This window comes from Saccostrea cucullata, unplaced genomic scaffold, assembly GCF_032062105.1.
Source record: "Saccostrea cucullata isolate Sc308-1 unplaced genomic scaffold, CSIRO_AGI_Scuc_v1 ctg6614, whole genome shotgun sequence".
Taxonomy (NCBI): Eukaryota; Metazoa; Mollusca; class Bivalvia; order Ostreida; family Ostreidae; genus Saccostrea; species Saccostrea cuccullata.
The window spans coordinates 1-14,343 of NW_026928392.1; the positions used below are offsets into that span (position 1 = coordinate 1).

The 14,343-nt window shown below is 32.3% G+C and overlaps 1 long non-coding RNA gene across 2 annotated transcripts; it reads left to right on the forward strand.

Annotated features, from left to right (window-relative positions):
* Positions 1 to 3,028: 3,028 nt before the first annotated feature.
* Positions 3,029 to 10,314, forward strand: LOC134277451 (uncharacterized). Of its 2 annotated transcripts, XR_009994258.1 has the most exons (4): positions 3,029 to 3,296; positions 5,300 to 5,369; positions 6,303 to 6,448; positions 9,615 to 10,314. It is a non-coding gene; the product is annotated as an uncharacterized LOC134277451 (long non-coding RNA). The 2 variants fall into 2 exon arrangements; XR_009994257.1 differs by lacking the exon at positions 3,029 to 3,296 and having other exon boundaries at positions 4,548 to 5,369.
* Positions 10,315 to 14,343: the final 4,029 nt, after the last annotated feature.

A 14,343-nucleotide genomic window follows, 5' to 3' on the forward strand; every position in this document is an offset into this window, starting at 1 on the left:
GTGCCGGGAAATGTCAAAATTTCAAGCCCTTCATTGGTACATGGTGACGTCTCTATATGAGTGAAAAATTCTACAATGAGACGTAAAATAACATACAATCAATCAATCAATCTAAACTGATCTATACACTCGGCCATGTAGATCTACATGTATCATTTTGAACAGGAACATCAGGCTTGACCGCCGCAAATGGAGTTCATTTCGATAATCTTGGTTTTTGTTCACTTATTAGTGTTAATAAGCTCTGTGATCCATTACCAACAATATTATCTTCCTGAAAACATTTCCTGAACGTCTACAGCGGACTTTGCTTCAAACTTGCTGCAGACATTGCTGCAATGAAGTTAAAGAAACCATGACAGCCTATGCTAAGCCTTTGTGTTTGCAGCATGCATATAACGAACATTTTACCATGTACATGAGGTTTACTGCAAATATGCAGCAAACGTAAGGAAGCATAGAGGGAATAAAAACGCGCTACTAACTTAATACAGACACGTTAATCATTCAGGGTAGCAGGTACACATTAATGAAAAATAAAGAAAATCTGCAGGTTTTTGTAAGAAAATGCTGAGTTATGGAAAGAGTGAAACTAATGTAGATAAAAATATTAATGGAAAGAAAGAGAATTATATGTAGTTTAAATGGATATAATATTAATTAGAATTTTATCAGCAATGGGTTGCTGGCATCAGAAAATCTAATACATACCCACTGAGAATTTTGTAATTTTGAAGGGGGGTGACCTACATTTTAGCCAATTTTCATGAACATTTTATGTAATGGATGTTAAATATGTATTTTCTCATGAAAACCAAAGATATTAATTTGCATATCATTTCTTTTTATTGACCTAATTAATAAATTGATCAAATGCCAAGGGCAGATCAATCATATTGTCTGATTGAATACAGTACTCAATTGTAAGCAAAGTGCTTAAATAACTGCAGTTCTGAAGAAATTTATTTTGTAATAATCTATAAAAAGTTTTAAATAACTTAAATATTAAGGGATTAACTAGATTTTCTGGGAAAACCATACCTTGGAACTATTAATGAAAGCAAAGGGACCATCCTGAGAGTGTCTATGTGTTCATCATTTTAAGAAGGGAAGGTTCATTAATCTCCTCCTTCTTGAGAATGCATTGCTGAAATACATTTTATTTTATGAAAACATACTGATTTATGCATGTAGTAGCTTATATTATAATTATTTTTTTTTACATCATCTTTTGATTTTTTTATAAGCAGTAGTGATGAAATAGCTTTAAAATAATCATATTTAAATAGAATTTACTCAGATAATTATTTTAAAAGATATCTAAGAAATTGAAGGAAAAAATACTGCATATAAGCATTACTCTTGTTGTTCAAATAAACCACATTTTTAAAAAATTCCTTCATTTTCCAGCATCATTAGAGTACAAAATTACCCCCCCCCTCTTTTCTGCAGAATATCAAGACTGGAATTGGCAAGGAGGAAGGATATTCAGACATTTTTTTCATCATTTTTGCAATAATAATTTCGCAAATTTCTTGTATTTTTAATGTATTTTCTGCTAAAATATATTTTACAGTAATTTAAATTAAATTTCCTACTAGTAATCTCTAAGATTTCCCCAGAGTATAATTTTTATATCAAGCCAGCACTGATTGCATGACTTAAATTGGCTTTGTTGCTGGATTAGGCCCCTTATGTAAAAACAAAGTAACCTAATTACTTAACAGCAGTCTTATTTTGTTATAAATTATTCAATCCAATCTGATTTACACAAATTTGAAAGAGGATCAGTCAATATGTTCCAATGTCTGCACTTATAAAATACATGGATTTAAATGAATTTCTCAATCTGCGAGGGGATATTTGTATGTTTTGTGTATTGATGCTGCCCATTAACATCATTATTGTATTATTTACAATATTCACAGTATATATCAGTATAAATATTTATTTAAAATTATTTGCATGTACATTTATTGAAAATATGAGAGCAAAAATTTTGGCCTTTTTTCGCCATGTGCAGTCCCCATTGTGAACCTCAATTTACCCAAACCCTGTAATTTTTAAAAAAAAATAGTAAACACTTACTGAAATATGATCTCAATGCCAAAAAAATAGGAACTGATTGATTTTTTGGCTGTAATCAATGTTTTTCCATGAAATACATACATATTCTATACGAGAAACACCACCAAATGTTTTCCCATAGACTTCCATACAAACTTGAGCCCATGTCACTCATACATATATATATATATATATTGAATTTTGGGCAAATGACCTTTTTGCCGTGAAAGTTCGAGATATTGGAAAACAAAAAATGCCAGAAAAATTATACCGTGCCGTTGAACTTTTACTTTCAATTTCAATTTGTTTACAACAAGGTGCGTTTGTCACCAAAGGGCACCCCATCCCTTCAAATTTTTATCTGTAACTCCTATATATCTCATAGAAACCCAAGTCTTGATTTGAGATTTTTATCAACTTTATTTCACTTGTCAAATACATAACAGGTCTTTTTCTCTTATTGACCAATCACGCGGCAGGTAGCATTTTCTCCTCCGCACAACTTTGGGTGTCCAAAATGTCTGCGCCCATGTATTTGCTTATGTAGGAGTTTTTCCGTATACAGTAACTGTTGACAAAAGGAAAATAAAATTTTTATACAAAAAATTGGTAATGGTAGGTTGATATTGTTTTTTCTTTCATCAAAAAGAACACTACCAGGTTCGGCTTTTACGAACTGCATTAGGCCTAACGTTATGATTTAACAGTTAGGCCTACTTGTTGATAGGAATGCTGCTACACAAAACTTTTATACGCATATCTGTAACCAAAATGAACTTATTTTCACGCAATGAACTAAAAGTCTTCAAAAAATATCTGAAAGCACTAACCTTTTTCCAACGCCAAAGACTTCTGCTGCAGCAGTGACGTCAAATGTGACGTACACTTTCAGCCAAAAATAAACCAAAACCGGTCCAGAATAAACCAAATGAAAACGGTTTTAAATTAAAATTATATGCTATTTATGTTCATAAATAATTTTATGCCCATTTCTTGTGTATTGAAAGTGGGACAAGCGAGATAACTCTAATACTTTTGTTCGGTCTTGTTTTTGGAACAGCCTCAGTATATGATTGAGTACAATCAGTGGCAGCGCCATATTTGTATGGAAATACAATTTTATTTTTGAACAAGCAAGTTGGCTTACAGCGTGTCCAGTGCACAGTTAATACTTTTGATGGACTTCTCGTGGTGTGATCTTTTGGATTTCCAAGGAATTCAGCACATTTGTAAGTGTTAAAAGACGAGACTTGAAATTCGGTCCTGGCACACGTGGAAGGCCTACGTGCGTTCCGATTTTTCATCATTCGTAACCTGTGTTGTCCCAACGATCATTGTTTTTGTAACAGGGGGTGGTGATGAAGAAAACAAACACGCCTCTGTCAGGGTTCAGGTCTTATTTATTTGACACAGTGAGCACTTTATGTAATACAAATGTTATAGCCCTGAAATATAATAAAACAACAATATAATAGCACATCAATTCAATCCTATTAATCATCTATACATGAAGCTCTCATAGTAACATATTCATAATGATATATTATAGATGATATACATATATGTACATTTACTCTCAATTAAGGGAGATAACTCTTATAGTCAATATATAGACATTACATATTTTCTCCCATATAAAGGCATAAAAATAGTAATAATTAAAACAAATAATTCCTCACCATTCTGTGGGAAAAGGCTTCCACAATGATATGGTGGTTATAGTTGAAATGACATGTATATGGACTCTGTAATTTAATACAGTATACATTAAAATATATATTCCTTTAAAATAAAATCATCTGTTCACTTTGAACAAAGCAACCAAATATCTGGATATTAAAAATATAAGGTGTAACTTGAATATAACAATTTACACTTATAATATAATACATTACTGATCTTTACAATCAATAATTCCAATCATAAAAATAACATCTTTCTCTCATGGTCATACATTCAATTAATATGAAGTGAAATTGGGATCTTTAATAAATGCAAATCTATGGAATAGACATATTACTTGACAATTAGTAATAAGGAAAGTTAGTACTTACCAGAAAATGGAATTTGTCAGTATCCAAAGGTCAAAGTCATAGAATCCATAAAATACAGTCTTGGTCATTAACTCAACAAGACAAAGAATGAATATTTTGGCGGTAAAACCAATGACCATAAGAATAAAACCAATGAAATCCAACTTCACAACCAAAACTACCAATAAGAACCAATAACACTCCAAAACCTTTGACCTGCCCTAAGGTAACTAATTATCTATATACAGGTGTACAGGTAAAGGGCTAAGGATATAAAGGAACGGATCAAGCTTTTTATACTTTTGTATATTATGGTAGTTTAATTTATTTACATTAAATTTAAAACACTTATTGTGTACGCATATTATACACACTACTACATTTTGTACTGTGTTCTTCCTTCATCAAGATGTCTGTATTAATATTTGGTGACTTACACATTCGACGCTTATATCATTATGCGAGAATTCAGAGACAACATTCAAACAATTATATTTAATGTACAAAATGTAGCGATTTCGGTCATTGGGATTAGTGGGGACAGAATAGGTCGAAGTATGGACTTTAGAGTGCTAGAAGAGGAGATTCAAAGGAACCGACCACAGAATCTAACTTTACATATTGCGGGAAACGATATCGATCAGCCGCAGGCTGATGAGGATTCGGTTAGGGAGATTGTGTCAAAAATAATGGCGACATGTGACTTGTTTTTAAACCGGTATCATTTAAATAAGATATATGTGTGTCAGTCGTTACCAAGATATTCCACAAGACACTGCCGAGTTGTTTTATATAATAAGTATTGTAAATAGTCTTGGCAAATCAACTTTGAAAAGAAGAAGTTAAAAACAGAAGGCAGGTTGTGTACTGGAAGTTAAAGGGCTTGAAGAACTCTGTAGTGAATAACTTTTGTGATTAGGGCAATCAGGGGTGCTGTGATACATAGTACAAGTGATAGCTATATAAATAGTTTGTATGTCATTTAGCCATATAACAATTATGGTTAATTTGCATCTCAAGTTTATGAAACAGGCAATACATGTATATGTACTTTAGCCTTAGTACCCTAGTGACTTAGAACAGCTTACAAAACGGGTATTAATGATTTAAAAAAAAAGAAAAAAGCTTATTATGCATATATGACACAATGTTATACTTTCAGCAGTTTTCTGTTTAATCACATATTAGATGCATTGTAGAGAGCCAGTCCAAGAGTGGGAAATACAGAAAGGGACACTTGTGATCAAGCATTTATTTTTACTTAGAACAGTAAGTCTGGAAACTTTTTCTACTGCATGAGTTGCAGAAGAGCCTGTGATAATTTGCCACATGTTCAAGTATGAGTGGTAATTTTGCCACATTACTGAACAATTAGTGGTATTTTAATGTATTACTGAATCTTGATAATTTTATCAAGTTACAAATGCGATAATTCTATCGCTATGCTTTAAAATAAGTGATAATTTTATCACGTCTTGATCAGTGCTGAATCTTGATAATTCCATCAAGTTATAAATGCGATAATTCTATTGCAATAAGTGATAATTTTATCACGTCTTCAATAGTGCTGAATCTTGATAATTCTATCAAGTTACAAATGCGATAATTCTATCGCCATGCTTTACAATTAGTGATAATTTTATCACGTCTTGATCAGTGCTGAATCTTGATAATTTTATCAAGTTATAAATGCGATAATTCTATCGCAATTAATGATAATTTTATCACATCTTCAATAGTGCTGAATCTTGATAATTCTATCAAGTTACAAATGCGATAATTCTATCGCTATGCTTTACAATTAGTGATAATTTTATCACTTCTTGATCAGTGCTGAATCTTGATAAGTCTATCAAGTTATAAATGCGATAATTCTATCGCTATGCTTCACTAGGGATAGTGAATTAATAAGTGATATTGCAATGGTTTCTTGATACATTGTGTAGCTATATTTCACAAGTACACTGTAATTATACAGATTGTTTTAAGATATAAACAATAATTGGTATAAAGAACTACCCTAGAGTCAGGTCTAATGGGTAATTTTATCCTATTGCCTGATATGGGCTAATATTTGGATGAGTAAATCAACAGTAATTTTGCCACATTAATCAAAAGCTGATAATTTTATCAGTCATAGATAGGTTGAATTCTTGACATGATTTGTATAAATTAGGCATACATGCTAACATCCATTTACAGAGATGAGTACCGGTAATAGGCCTACAGACTATGGGGGTGGTTACAAAGCCAGTTAATTTACAACAAGAGGAAGTCGCAAGTGACACTCCAACAAGCAACAATCATTCAAGCCAATTAGAAGATGGCAATTTTACCAAGTAATTCAGGTACTAATTAACAAACAGCATCTAAGGAGTAATCACTTAGCGCAGGGGTTAAGAATCCCAGTATCATTAAGCCATTGGGTCTCGGTGTAGATTCTAAGATAAAAAGCAAAATCTGGGGAAATGAATTTGTTGATTTGGAAATTTGTTAGGAATCAAAAATAAGAATAATTATAAAAGCTTTGAAATCAGTGAAATCTTAGAAGGGGAGTGTGAAATCAAGCCCAAAAAACAAACATTAAATTCAGAAATCCATAGTGAGGCATTGGCTATCAGTTTTGGTACATCCAAAGTAGGTCTAAATTCTGGGTTTCTGGTATTCATAATAAATTCAAATCTGTTCAATATCAGGAGGTAGAAGATGCAGTAGGTTTAATGCGCATATATGAGAAAAATTGTGGGTTGCTTAAATTGGATATTCAGAATGCATATAAAATCATTCCAATACATTGTTCAGATTGGGAATTGTTGGGTTTTACTTTAGACAATGAATACTATTTTGACAAAACTCTCCCTATGTGACTTAATTTTTCTTGTCAGTTATTTGAAGAATTCAGTACTGCAGTACATTGGGTATGTGAAAACAAGTTAGGCTTACATGGGAGACTAGTTCATGTTTTTGTTCAAGGATATTGGTATTCCAATTAAGGAGTTAAAACTGTCCTTCTCTGCACTTCGCTTGTATTTTTGGGTATTGAGTTGGATTCTATTTTGATGGAGTCATGTTTACCACAAGACAAGTTACTGTAAATCACTTTTTATTCGCGAGAACTTTATTTTCGCGTAATTACGCGAGACGATATGCTCGCGAAAATTTCATTCTCGCGTATAATAGAATTCCTTAAGATTATATAGAGCAATGACCACAATTCGTGAAAATTTTGTCTCGCTAATAAAGAGTCAATGTCTATCTCGCGAAAATAAGGTGTCGCGAAAATTAAGTGATCTACAGTAACTAAAGCTAGACACCTAATACAAATTCACAAGTCTAAAAAATCTATAACATTACTAGAGTTACAGTCTGTAATAGGTCTGTTAAACTTCGCCTGTTTAGTGGTCATTCCAGGACGCCCATTTCCTAGGCGGCTAATTGATCTGTTAATTGAGTTAACTCAACCTTTTCATCATAGGAGATTGAATAAGAAAGCTCGAGCGGATTTAAATGCTTGGGATTGTTTTTGGAGCATTTCAATGGCAAATCACTGTTTTCATCAGAGCAATGGGACAATTCTGACTCATTACAGTTGTATATGGATACAAGTAACATTGGTTTCTGTGGTTATTTACGAAATCAGTATTTTAGTGGTATATGGCCTAAAACCTGGAAAACCTATCATATTACAATAAAAGGAGTTATTTCCCAGTGTACTTGCAGTTCAGCTTTGGGCAGATCAGTTAGAAAATCGGTGTGTTATTATTAAATTTTTTTCACGGATAATGATGCTGTTGTGCACATCATCAACAAACAAACCTAAAGTAAAGTCAAATGGTTCTTGTTTGTCGTTTAGTAGTGCAATATTTTAAACACAATATTTTATTTCAAGGAAGACATGTACCGGGTTTAGATAATATTTTAGCTGATCATCTTTCTCGCCAGCAGATTCCACAGTCCCTACAAAAAATTTCCTACAACAACCCTGTAGCATGTCATAACAACGAGGACAATCTCAAAGTTTAGAATCAATAGCTTCAGACCTAATAAATCAGCCATTAGCAGCATCAACTCATAATACTTATCAAAGGGCAATTGAATATTACCATTGTTTGGTGTCATCATTTTGTTTTGCCAAGGAAAGGTGTACCAGCAGAAGCTTAAGATATCATTTTGTTTATAGCTTATTGTTACTGGCAACCTATGTTTCAGCATTAAGTATTCAACATAAGATAAGGAATATGAAAGGCCCAACTTTTAGCGAAAAAATGTTTACAAGGTTACAAGAATAAGACAAGCTTAGTGGACCCTAGGTTACCTATAACACCAATCATTCTTAAACAGCTGATAGCTTCTTTACAGTATACAACAAGTTTATATTTTGTACACTTATGAAAAGTGTGTATTTAGTGGCATTTCACTGTTTTCTTAGGATTGTAGAATTTACAGCTTCAAAAGACAGAAATTGTCATTTATTGACAATACAATCTGTACATTTTTTAGAAAATACTCCAGACTGCCCAATAGGGTTGGAGTTGACTATGAAAACTTTCAAACATGGTAAATGTCAATCTTACACTGTGCATGTGAAAAATGACAGCAAAGATAACACAATATGTCCTGATCAGGCCCTATGGACATATTTTCAATTACGAAAACCAACTTCTGGTCCTCTTTTTACTTTCATGGATGGGTAACCGGTGTCACGGAAATATTGTACAGATCAGTTATGTTTGTCATTAAATTGGTGTGGGTTAGATTGTAAACGATATAAAGGTCACAGCTTTAGAATCAGAGCAGCAACAACGGCTTTTTCCAATGGAGTTCTAGAGCAAAAAATTAAAGCAATGAGGCGGTGGTCATCAGACGCTTTCAAAAAGTACATTCGAATCCCCTTTGTAAACCTTTGACTGCTCACGAGGTGAGGTTGAGGTAATGAGTTATGACCATGGTGACAAGAGCATCTGGTCAGATTATAATTCATGACATTTCAAATCTACTCTGAGTTGAGTTCCTATAAAATAGTGAGTAATTTGTTAACTTGTTTGGTTGAATGCAATCAAGTGTTTTAATTACTGGTGGCACAAAATTATACCCAATCATGGTGATCATGACAAGAGCATCTGGTCAGATTATAATTCATGACATTTCAAATCTACTTCGAGTTGATTTCCTATAAAATAGTGAGTAATTTGTTAACTTGTTTGGTTGATTGCAATCAAGTGTTTTAATTACTGGTGTCACAAAATTATACCCAATCATGGTGACAAGAGCATCTGGTCAGATTATAATTCATGACATTTCAAATCTACTTTGAGATGATTTCCTATAAAATAGTGAGTAATTTATTTGGTTGATGTGTATCAAGTGTGTTAACTACTGGTGTCACAAATTATACCCAATCATGGTGACAAGAGCATCTGATTGTAAAATAAATATCAAACCAGTAATAGAGAATATGAGGGTTTGGACAATTGTCAAAATATGTGAACAAGTGTGACACATTATCTGTTTCAGGAAAGAGGACATTGGCTTAGAAAAACATTTTCAACCATGATGACAGGAGCATCTGGTTGTATCAAGTAGTAAAGTTTTGATGTAATTATGCATCAAGTGTGACACATTATCTGTTTCAGGAAAGAGGACATTGGCTCAGAAAAACATTTTCAACCATGATGACAGGAGCATCTGGTTCTATCAAGAAGTAGTGAAGTTTTGATGTAATTATGCATCTAACAAAGTTTGTGTACATGCATAATAATATGGTATTGTTTTACAAGAGTTGAAATAGTTTCTTTGTATGTTGGTAATGTGTTATTTTTCATTGTTTGTATCCAGTTTGTATGAATTTTAGGGATACTTCTATTGTAGTAAGATTAAGACTCGCACTAAGGATTGGGTGGGGATTACTGCTGATGACAGTTCAGATCTGCCTGTCATTGGCAGTAAGTGGCATTTTTACCTTACCCCACCTTTGATGTAAAAATTTTATACAGTAATGTTTTGATCTATTTGGAAGTTGCATGTAGTGATATTGGTATCACTGCAAGGTTTATAAATGTAAATCTATCAAACTACATTTTCATTTTTGTACTAGTTTTACAAAATTGTCATTTGATAATAAATGACCTTTTTCAACTTCAAACGGTGTTGTGTTGGTATCAGATAGTGTAATATTACATCAAACAGGGCAACCTTTAGTGCGAGTATGAGGAAGATGGGCATAATTTTTTAATTTCTACCAGTTTGTTTTGAAAAAAAAAAATTGTGAGGAGTTGAAGAGAGCTAGTGTGGGATGCCGAGTAACTCCTTTGTATGCGAGTGTCTACAAGAAATAATCATCGAGAATAAATTTAATAAACGTTCAAATTCATTTTAAAAAATCTATTTTTTTATTACTTGCACTGCATTTGTTTAAAAAGTAACATGAAATTAATTTCGTGTCAATCATATGAGGCATAATGTAAATCTGGCGCAGATCCATGCAAGTTCAAAATAAATCTATCCCAGAAATTAATGTGGATAAGACAAACGATTAAATTATAAATTATCTAAAATGTAAGATAACTCTAGTGAACTTTGTGGGTAGGAAAATTGAGCTGTTGAACATTTTCTGATGTTGGATTTGTTTTATTGTAAAAAGTATCAAACTCAAAACATATGTTAAACAAATGTTTTTAATAATCATATGTTGAACATATGTTAAACATATGGTTACCACAAACATATGTTTAACATATGTTTTGAGTCAGCTATAGGTTCAATATATGTTTTAAACATAATTATGTTTAACATAGGTTTTAAACATATGTTAAACATACTGCGGAAAATTCATATGTTCAACATATGTTAAACTTATGTTCAACATATGGTTCTCAAAACATATGCTGAACATACGTTGCAATCTTACCTGTGTAACACGTATTTGGTTCCGGTCTTGTAGAGTTTGCTTCATCTTTAAAATATTTTCCTACGGAAAATTGACTCTAGAGTAAAATTTTCCCTCGGAAAACTGGAAAATCTAGAGTTGAATTCCCCTACGGATTCCCACACTAAAATCAATTTTCCGGGGTGGGGAGGATGGAGTGTACTCTGTGTATTAGTTAAAGGGGGAGATTTTCTTCCCTTAGAGCGAATTTTACCCCCCAAACATATAATTGAATATACGTACACGAAAAATTAGCATGAAAATATTAAATCTGATATTTCATGGCTACCGTCAAACCATTTTTTTAATCAAATAAATTGATATAGTTGGAGAACACTATAAGTTTCCTCTGCCTCTGTCCGGCTGTCTGGCTGCCATGCTGTTTGTCTCTGTATCCCCAAGTTGTTTTACGCACTTTTTTCTAAATGCTTAAAGACATTGAGCTGATTTTTGGTACAAGGGTACTGAAGATCTTGATTGAGTTAAAGTTTGCATTTTTCGCTTCAATTCTTTAAGGAATTACGGCCTTTTCAAATCCTTAACAGTTTTTGCAATGTTTTTTCTAAATAATTGGAGATATTAAGCTAATTTTTGGAAGGTGAATTTTAAGTTTGTACTTCGTTCCACTTCATCAATTTTTTATGGAATAATGGCATTTTCAATTTTTAACTAGATTTAAATTAATCTCAGTTGTCAGTAGGGGACAAGTATTGTTAATGCAATACTTTTAGAATGCTTGTTATATATATACATGTGTGTATTGTACAGACTGGTGTAAATATAACATGGAAAATATGATAGTCCATAATAACACAAACTTTTTTTCTTTCAAAATTCAGAAGTTTTGGTTAAATTAGATGATTTTCTCAATTTAGAAGTGGTATTTCTTTATAAACTTTAAAGTTAATGTATGGCTAAGGCAAAATGAATTAATTTGGTGAAAAGTTCAAATATGCAACTTAACAGTTCAACCTGTTTTTTAAAAAGTTAATAAAATATATGAATTTTTCTGGGTTTAAAGTTTCTGGGGACTTTTTCAAGAATTTATTTTGATATTTTACACAATCCAGACATCCATTTTCTGTTTATTTCATCATATTTGAGAATATTTACATCTCTCTCGAACGCTATATATTTTGGTTGAGTTTACTTGTTTTAAATAATATGCTTAGAAAATTATTAGTCCTCTACCGGTGAAACCGGAGGGGACTATAGGTTTCCTAAGCGTCCGTCCGTCTTTCTAGCTGTCCCCGTTTGTCTGTCAATCTGTCCTTCTTGGTTTCCCGCACCTTTTTCTAAACGCTTGTAGATATTGAGCTGTATTTTGGTATGTGAATGTTCATATGTATTGATGAATTACAGATCAAGTTAAACTGTCATTTTACTTCATTGGTTGATGACAAAATTATTGCATTTTTTTTTTTATTTTTCATAATGGTAAAAGAGTTTGTTCGATCGTGCTGCGCTAAATTCTAATATTTACATAAATATGAAGCGAGAAAAAGACGTTATTTTGTTAGGCTATGTAAAGGCATTCACAACTTCAAAATCAAGCAGTTTTACCTTGTTCTATGTCATGAAGGAACTCAATGGACATAATTAAAGGTCAGACGAAACAGTTCATAACACTAGGATTTTACCATATAAACATAAAGACTGATATGAAAGAATGTTAAATTATATTTCGTTAAAAAAATTGCTATAAGTTGCTGAACAGAAAGATGAAGGCCTAAACTTGTCCACTTGATAAATTTGTTATACCCGCTCATCGTTCTTGATTTTGTGTTTATATGACGTCACAAAGACCCATTGATTTAAACAACTCACTAGATCTAGTGTAATTTTACTGCAATTTATTGAGTTAATTTTAGTTTTTTTTGTGGGTATAAATGTGATTATGTTTTAAAGAACAGTTTACTTCATTTGAACTTATAGTTAATTGGGCACAATGTTCAACTGAAAACGAGAGCTTTTCATTGTACGATGATACTGATGAAAACCCCGTTAAAATCAAGGTTCAACCCAACCAAGATTACTTATTTTAAATTAAGACCTTAGAAACAACAATCTTTTTGTTGTTGTTGTTTTTATACGTATACAGCTGTATGTATATGATAAATGAAGTAACAACCCCACCCCTTTTTCCTATATATCCACGGGGATATTGAAGTTCATGATCGATAAACGTGGATCTGTAAAAAACATATTGGAATATTTGAATGCACGCTTCTGAAATCTAAAACATAAGAACTAATAAAAATGATTTATAGAAATGTGAGGTTTATTACGACATCATCGTAATTTTCCTGTCACAAGAAACGTGATTTAAAAAACTTACCAGCATTACGAGTATATGCACGTTAATGTACATATACTGTAATGTTACGGTGCGGACACTTCTATAACAGTTTGATTGAGTAACTACAGTTTGAAAATACCCATACGGTGCGTGCATAAGATGATCGGCTAAAAAGAAACCCATGCCCTGAATGACCATTGTTTGCGAGACTGAACCTAAACAATTTCAAAAATTAATATTTTTGCAGTTAAATTTTTTTTAAAGCAGTATATAATCTTGGTGAAAATAAATTGATATACTTAGAAAATTTGATCTGTAAACAGGTTTACACACAGAAACGTAGGATTACATAGAAAGAATTGCATTTAAAGTCTGACTTTTTAAAATTATTACGACATTTAAGAAATACCGATTTTGGTAAAAAAAAAATATGGGATAAGAAACAGTCAATGAAAAAGCGAACGCCAAAGAAAGAGTGAGGAATAATTGAGAGAGGAGAAGACGAGGAAGCAATAGAATCATGTCATTTTTCTTAAATAAATGAAATCATTTATCCACAGCTTTAGTTTCACTTTCACACAGCGCTGTCAATTGAATCCAGCTTTAGCAATATGCACGTGCTACCGATCGAGTATATTTTAGGAATGACTCTAATTCTTGGCCATATTATTCGATTATAACCTGGTTTGGGTCAGTTTACACTTTATAATCCGCGAAGCGGATTATAAAAAAGCGTAAAATGACCCAAACCAGGTTATAATCGAATAATTTGGCCAAGAATTAGAGTCATTCCTTATAATAAAATTTTTAGATAAAAACAACTGTGGATGTAAAATTGTGCTGCTTTTTATGAGTTCAAATTTGCCGCTCAATAATACATCCCTAGTAACGGAAGTGATTTGAAACAAGGGGACGTAATAACTGATACACAGATCTAGCAGCCATGATGATTGTTTACACGAGGTAAGAGCGAGCTCCTGTTTGAAGTTAAAAGTACATTTATGAAATTTAGAATTTTC